Below are 8,544 nucleotides of genomic sequence, written 5' to 3'. Positions count from 1 at the left end.
TCAAAAATATGGTTTCTTACAGTTTTTCGGATCCGGATTCCTCAGATAAGAGAAAATGAGAATTGTATGTCTAAATTAAAGAAATCAATGTTTTAGAAGTATAATTTGACTACAAAGCATTAAACAATTATTAACAAAAAACATAAAGTTCTCGTTTAAAATTGTAGCAATGTCAAAACAATACGAAACCTTAAGGTTTATTCACTTAATAGTTTGCTCGTTAACATACACTTTTCACTGTTCATACAGTTTGATGTTTGTTTTCACAAAAATTAACATATCAACATTGTCCGGGTCCAGGCAAGTCCTATGAGCACTGACGAGGTCTCCTGCTGTGGAGAAGATTCTCTCACTGGGCACTGAGGTTCCTTGCATCGCAAGATAGCATTTAAACTTAGTATATAACGAAAGATGCTTTCAAGACATTACATGATGCAGGAATACAATTTGACATGTCGCGAAATTATGCAAAATTTACCTGAATAACCTTCTAGCCACACTGGATCCACTACCGTTGTTTTTAATACAACTCAGAAAGACAATAATGATTGAAAACTTACTTATTGCCATTAGGAATTGCATTTGTAATGTGTAAGTCCTCCATGATTTCGAATTAGTTTAATTAGTTTTGTTATAAAATTATTTATATGATTAGGTACTGGAAACATTAAAAAAACGGACTAACATTGTAATACTGTACTCAAAACTCAAAGTCTTGAACCCGGGTTTAATGAATTAATGTACAAACGGCACTTTGAGCCCGGGTTCAAAGTCTCTTAACTATATAGTTAACCTTTAAACCGTGGTTTAAGACAATAATGTGCACTTCGCTTGCCATATGTATCGTCAAGGTTGCGACAAATCTTGTAGCCTGCGACATATAACAGAAAGCTCATAAAAGTGCATACATAAGAAACAATAAATTTTCTCGGAACAATAATATTATTATTAGTGAAACAAGAAAGCTCATAAATGTGCATTCAAAAGAAACAATACATTTTATCGGTACAATATTATTAATATTAGTAAAACAAGAAAGCATACAAATGTGTATACATAAGAAACAATATATTTTCTCGGAACAATAATATTAATATTAGTAAAACAAGAAAGCTCATACATGTGCATGCATAAGAAACAATATATTTTCTCGGAACAATAATATTAATATTAATAAAACAAGAAAGCTCAAGACACAATAAAAGTGCACACATAAGAAAACGTGCAAAATATAAATAAAACTTAAAGCAAAATCACGCATATGCAAACAAATTTACAACGTTTCGCTTAAAAAAAAGAGATAATTATCATCTAATGAGCGCTGGAAGGTATGTAACTAAATATGCGTGAATAGGTATAAGCAATGATTAATACATATTTTCTTAAACAATATGTATCGGCATTTTAATTTTTAGAAACAACAATTACACAAACTGGTAAATTACGATTCTAACGAAATATATATCATGAGAAATCTTCACAGTACCAGTGACTTGAAATATATACTACTCAAAATTTGCTAAGGATCACTTTTTAGTTTGTTTCGCATTATCTTCAATTTTGGATTACGTTCATTTTAAATTGTTATTTTGCAGGTTTTGATATTAGAATGTGTGTTTTTGATTTTATTTTTATGTATTGATTTATCATTGATGCGTGACGCTGGCTGATTCTAGCTAGGGGTGACTATTGAAGGTTTTAGTGCATGTGTGTCAGAATTGAAATTATTGTAAAAGTCTGCAAACATTGAAAGGATCTTTTCAATATCGTGTATGGTTCCCATTGGCATTGATTACTGATTGGCATCGTCTTCTCATGCTATTGATAAGCCCACGGATCCTGTCTTGTGGGAATCGAACCCATTCCTGTAGGAGGGCTTGTCGTAGGTCCTGGATTGTGAAAGGATTAACAGGGCGTGCAGATATTGCAACCTGAAGCATGCCTCAGTAGAAGTAGTAGTAGTAGTAGTAGTAGTAGTAGAAGTAGTAGTAGTAGTAGTAGTAGTAGTAGTAGTAGTAGTAGTAGTAGTAGTAGTAGTAGCAGTAGTAGTAGTAGTAGTAGTAGTAGTAGTAGTAGTAGTAGTAGTAGTAGTAGTAGTAGTAGTAGTAGTAGTAGTAGTAGTAGTAGTAGTAGTAGTAGTAGTAGTAGTAGTAGTAGTAGTAGTGGTAGTAGTAGTAGAAGTAGAAGAAGATGTAGTAGTAGCAGTAGTAGTAGTAGTAGTAGTAGTAGTAGTAGTAGTAGTAGTAGTAGTAGTAGTAGTAGTAGTAGTAGTAGTAGTAGTTGTAGTAGTAGTAGTAGTAGTAGTAGTAGTAGTAGTAGTAGTAGTAGAAGTAGTAGAAGAAGTAGTAGAAGCAGTAAAAGTAATAGCAGTAGTAGTAGTACATGTACGCAAATCGAAAAGGCGTTGAAAGAGTTTGACATACATTAATGTCGGGAACCTTTTTGAAATATGCATAATAAACAAGAGATTAGTCACGCTTTAACTCTCCATTGATTACGAAATTGATATCAGCCGCAACAATCTATTTTTTATTGCTGTTCAGAGGTTCCGGGTACAGTGAAAACTACGTTTTAGGCTATAGCGTTAAAATATAAATATACAAACAATACGTTTTGAATTATAAGATTGAATTCAATTTTCATCGTCCATGAATAAGCACGAGCGTGAACGAAAATACACATAAGATAAACTAAATTCATTTCTAATTGTTTAGAGGTTTAATTCATGTATAAGGCTTATGGTTAATGATTTTAATTAAATAAATTGAAATATTTGTTTCAAAATCCAAGAAATTTTCAATCGATATCCTGATCTATTTAATGAGTGAACGATCGGGTAAAGACCTTTTAGATTACGCACTGAGTGCCATCGACGTAAACACCGGCAACTAAAAACTCAGTGAAATTAACAAAAATGTATAATGTACAGTTTAACTACACATACATTGTACATCTCACTGGCAAAAGCAATTATACGGGTTTGTGAAACTTGAATATTTATTGTATATGCTTATTGTAAAAAATCAACAGTTATGCGGAAAGGCAAGTCACGCGCTTTACTGCCATTGATTACAAATACTGTGCCAACGCAAAATATCTGGTTTCTAAAGGTGTTGCTTCCTAAACTGGGTGTTTCTAAGAATTATGAATCTTTATCACCTACGGTTCCCGAGAAATGCGTAAACATGCTAAGAGCAATTAAGGTGTTCGTACGTTAACAATAAAATGACACTTATGGATTGGCGGTGTGACAAAACAGTATAAAATTATAGACCGAGAAGTTAGTTTGTTTGCTCGTTTCATTATTAATATCAAAATGTGTGTAGTGGTGTGGCATTTTATTAAATTTGCTTTTGCTTAAAAGGGTGTTAAGATGTGTGTACAAGATGTAATTTTAATTACCAATTACGAAACACTGCTTAAACAATTAGCAAAGCAAATGCGTAAGCAATAAATACTTATGATTGGATTCGATTCCACAATGTACAAAAGTAAAAGTTATTGTATACGCCGTAGTCAATTGAAATATCCAAGTGCCGGATGCTAACATGGTGTATAACAGGATTGTAAATCTCGAAATCGTGATTTCGAATCTCAGAGGGGTCATTTCGTGTGTGGGTATTTGTCATGAAATAATCTAAATGGCCATCCCAGCAATCTCTGATGCAATAATGGAAGAGATCGGTTATAGTCAAATGCATTAAATATATGTGTACTTATTACATGTAAACGACTTATGTCTGAAAATCTTGCATAGCAAGAGTATGTAGGTAGATTAACTGTCCATCAGGATATGCTAAAATATTGTAGCAAACGACACATGGTTCAACAAACTCAGTACTAATTTAAGGTATTTCGTTAGTTTGCGTACTTGGTTATCCTGGGTTATCTTCATTCGTCATAACCGGGGTTAAAGTCCGTTTTACAACACAATGTACAATTTCAACTTCTGTCGCGCGTTAATAAGAAAATGTTCATGCTAAAAGATGCAACTTTAAAAACATATTCTCACAGAATCGAGTTTCATCAAAATGTGCGATTCCTCGATGTGACTCTTAAGAGAACGTTATTTTAAAAATATCACACGAGTAAAAGTTGTCTCGATATTAAGGATATGACTTAAGTTCGAGAAAAAAACTGTTTAGGCTGATAAACTACCTGTTTTTAAGTTAAAAGTTTTCGTTCGGCCTACACAATACGTGACTGCAACCAACCAATATAATCATAATACTTCTCTTACAAAGATTACCTAAGTTTGTAGAGCGCTAGACTACAGTCGGGGCTCTATCCACGGCCCGGCCAACCCTTTTGTGGGGATTGGTAATTAAATGCTTTCTACGGCAACTTTTCGCCTATCGCTGATTTAATTAGTACAGTTGTAACTTATTGGCATACGTGTGTGCATGGAGTACTGGTAACTCACCGCCGAGATATGACTGAAATACCGTTGGACACGGCGAAAATAATCAGATTTAACAAATAAACAAACATATCAAGACGAACGATACAAATACGTAAACAAATAGCCGGAACTTATTAACAATTACTCTGCACACATTTAAAAAGGTTTTTGACAAAGGTTTACAACGTCCCCGCCTCTAAGCAATGACGGGGTGTTCCAATTGCATATTAACTTTTGTGTATTCGAATGTGCTTTTTGTAATAACAAATCAAACGCCACGTTGGTCATCTGGCTTCAACGCGCGTTGAATATATGTGTACATCTTATTTGTTTTTGTTTCAATGCATATTTTCATGTACAACTTTCAAGAAACACAAAGCAAAGGGAGGCGACAAGAGCTGGATTAGTATAGTAACGCTTTTGACTGACAAAGTTATATATGCTTACGTGTGATGTTACTGAGCCTTAATTATTTTAACCAACATTATATACACCATAAATATCAATGTTTGAGCACTCATGTGAACGAACATGTACGTGGTAACTATATAGTTAACCTTTAAACCGTGGTTTAAGACAATAATGTGCACTTCGCTTGCCATATGTATCGTCAAGGTTGCGACAAATCTTGTAGCCTGCGACATATAACAGAAAGCTCATAAAAGTGCATACATAAGAAACAATAAATTTTCTCGGAACAATAATATTATTATTAGTGAAACAAGAAAGCTCATAAATGTGCATTCAAAAGAAACAATACATTTTATCGGTACAATATTATTAATATTAGTAAAACAAGAAAGCATACAAATGTGTATACATAAGAAACAATATATTTTCTCGGAACAATAATATTAATATTAGTAAAACAAGAAAGCTCATACATGTGCATGCATAAGAAACAATATATTTTCTCGGAACAATAATATTAATATTAATAAAACAAGAAAGCTCAAGACACAATAAAAGTGCACACATAAGAAAACGTGCAAAATATAAATAAAACTTAAAGCAAAATCACGCATATGCAAACAAATTTACAACGTTTCGCTTAAAAAAAAGAGATAATTATCATCTAATGAGCGCTGGAAGGTATGTAACTAAATATGCGTGAATAGGTATAAGCAATGATTAATACATATTTTCTTAAACAATATGTATCGGCATTTTAATTTTTAGAAACAACAATTACACAAACTGGTAAATTACGATTCTAACGAAATATATATCATGAGAAATCTTCACAGTACCAGTGACTTGAAATATATACTACTCAAAATTTGCTAAGGATCACTTTTTAGTTTGTTTCGCATTATCTTCAATTTTGGATTACGTTCATTTTAAATTGTTATTTTGCAGGTTTTGATATTAGAATGTGTGTTTTTGATTTTATTTTTATGTATTGATTTATCATTGATGCGTGACGCTGGCTGATTCTAGCTAGGGGTGACTATTGAAGGTTTTAGTGCATGTGTGTCAGAATTGAAATTATTGTAAAAGTCTGCAAACATTGAAAGGATCTTTTCAATATCGTGTATGGTTCCCATTGGCATTGATTACTGATTGGCATCGTCTTCTCATGCTATTGATAAGCCCACGGATCCTGTCTTGTGGGAATCGAACCCATTCCTGTAGGAGGGCTTGTCGTAGGTCCTGGATTGTGAAAGGATTAACAGGGCGTGCAGATATTGCAACCTGAAGCATGCCTCAGTAGAAGTAGTAGTAGTAGTAGTAGTAGTAGTAGAAGTAGTAGTAGTAGTAGTAGTAGTAGTAGTAGTAGTAGTAGTAGTAGTAGTAGCAGTAGTAGTAGTAGTAGTAGTAGTAGTAGTAGTAGTAGTAGTAGTAGTAGTAGTAGTAGTAGTAGTAGTAGTAGTAGTAGTAGTAGTAGTAGTAGTAGTAGTAGTAGTAGTGGTAGTAGTAGTAGTAGTAGTAGAAGTAGTAGTAGAGTAGTAGTAGTAGTAGTAGTAGTAGTAGTAGTAGTAGTAGTAGTAGTAGTAGTAGTAGTAGTAGTAGTAGTAGTAGTAGTAGTAGTAGTAGTAGTAGTAGTAGTAGTAGTAGTAGTAGTAGAAGTAGTAGAAGAAGTAGTAGAAGCAGTAAAAGTAATAGCAGTAGTAGTAGTACATGTACGCAAATCGAAAAGGCGTTGAAAGAGTTTGACATACATTAATGTCGGGAACCTTTTTGAAATATGCATAATAAACAAGAGATTAGTCACGCTTTAACTCTCCATTGATTACGAAATTGATATCAGCCGCAACAATCTATTTTTTATTGCTGTTCAGAGGTTCCGGGTACAGTGAAAACTACGTTTTAGGCTATAGCGTTAAAATATAAATATACAAACAATACGTTTTGAATTATAAGATTGAATTCAATTTTCATCGTCCATGAATAAGCACGAGCGTGAACGAAAATACACATAAGATAAACTAAATTCATTTCTAATTTTTTAGAGGTTTAATTCATGTATAAGGCTTATGGTTAATGATTTTAATTAAATAAATTGAAATATTTGTTTCAAAATCCAAGAAATTTTCAATCGATATCCTGATCTATTTAATGAGTGAACGATCGGGTAAAGACCTTTTAGATTACGCACTGAGTGCCATCGACGTAAACACCGGCAACTAAAAACTCAGTGAAATTAACAAAAATGTATAATGTACAGTTTAACTACACATACATTGTACATCTCACTGGCAAAAGCAATTATACGGGTTTGTGAAACTTGAATATTTATTGTATATGCTTATTGTAAAAAATCAACAGTTATGCGGAAAGGCAAGTCACGCGCTTTACTGCCATTGATTACAAATACTGTGCCAACGCAAAATATCTGGTTTCTAAAGGTGTTGCTTCCTAAACTGGGTGTTTCTAAGAATTATGAATCTTTATCACCTACGGTTCCCGAGAAATGCGTAAACATGCTAAGAGCAATTAAGGTGTTCGTACGTTAACAATAAAATGACACTTATGGATTGGCGGTGTGACAAAACAGTATAAAATTATAGACCGAGAAGTTAGTTTGTTTGCTCGTTTCATTATTAATATCAAAATGTGTGTAGTGGTGTGGCATTTTATTAAATTTGCTTTTGCTTAAAAGGGTGTTAAGATGTGTGTACAAGATGTAATTTTAATTACCAATTACGAAACACTGCTTAAACAATTAGCAAAGCAAATGCGTAAGCAATAAATACTTATGATTGGATTCGATTCCACAATGTACAAAAGTAAAAGTTATTGTATACGCCGTAGTCAATTGAAATATCCAAGTGCCGGATGCTAACATGGTGTATAACAGGATTGTAAATCTCGAAATCGTGATTTCGAATCTCAGAGGGGTCATTTCGTGTGTGGGTATTTGTCATGAAATAATCTAAATGGCCATCCCAGCAATCTCTGATGCAATAATGGAAGAGATCGGTTATAGTCAAATGCATTAAATATATGTGTACTTATTACATGTAAACGACTTATGTCTGAAAATCTTGCATAGCAAGAGTATGTAGGTAGATTAACTGTCCATCAGGATATGCTAAAATATTGTAGCAAACGACACATGGTTCAACAAACTCAGTACTAATTTAAGGTATTTCGTTAGTTTGCGTACTTGGTTATCCTGGGTTATCTTCATTCGTCATAACCGGGGTTAAAGTCCGTTTTACAACACAATGTACAATTTCAACTTCTGTCGCGCGTTAATAAGAAAATGTTCATGCTAAAAGATGCAACTTTAAAAACATATTCTCACAGAATCGAGTTTCATCAAAATGTGCGATTCCTCGATGTGACTCTTAAGAGAACGTTATTTTAAAAATATCACACGAGTAAAAGTTGTCTCGATATTAAGGATATGACTTAAGTTCGAGAAAAAAACTGTTTAGGCTGATAAACTACCTGTTTTTAAGTTAAAAGTTTTCGTTCGGCCTACACAATACGTGACTGCAACCAACCAATATAATCATAATACTTCTCTTACAAAGATTACCTAAGTTTGTAGAGCGCTAGACTACAGTCGGGGCTCTATCCACGGCCCGGCCAACCCTTTTGTGGGGATTGGTAATTAAATGCTTTCTACGGCAACTTTTCGCCTATCGCTGATTTAATTAGTACAGTTGTAACTTATTGGCATACGTGTGTGC

This window comes from Dreissena polymorpha, chromosome 6 (assembly GCF_020536995.1).
Source record: "Dreissena polymorpha isolate Duluth1 chromosome 6, UMN_Dpol_1.0, whole genome shotgun sequence".
Taxonomy (NCBI): Eukaryota; Metazoa; Mollusca; class Bivalvia; order Myida; family Dreissenidae; genus Dreissena; species Dreissena polymorpha.
This window is presented reverse-complemented; position numbering follows the sequence as displayed.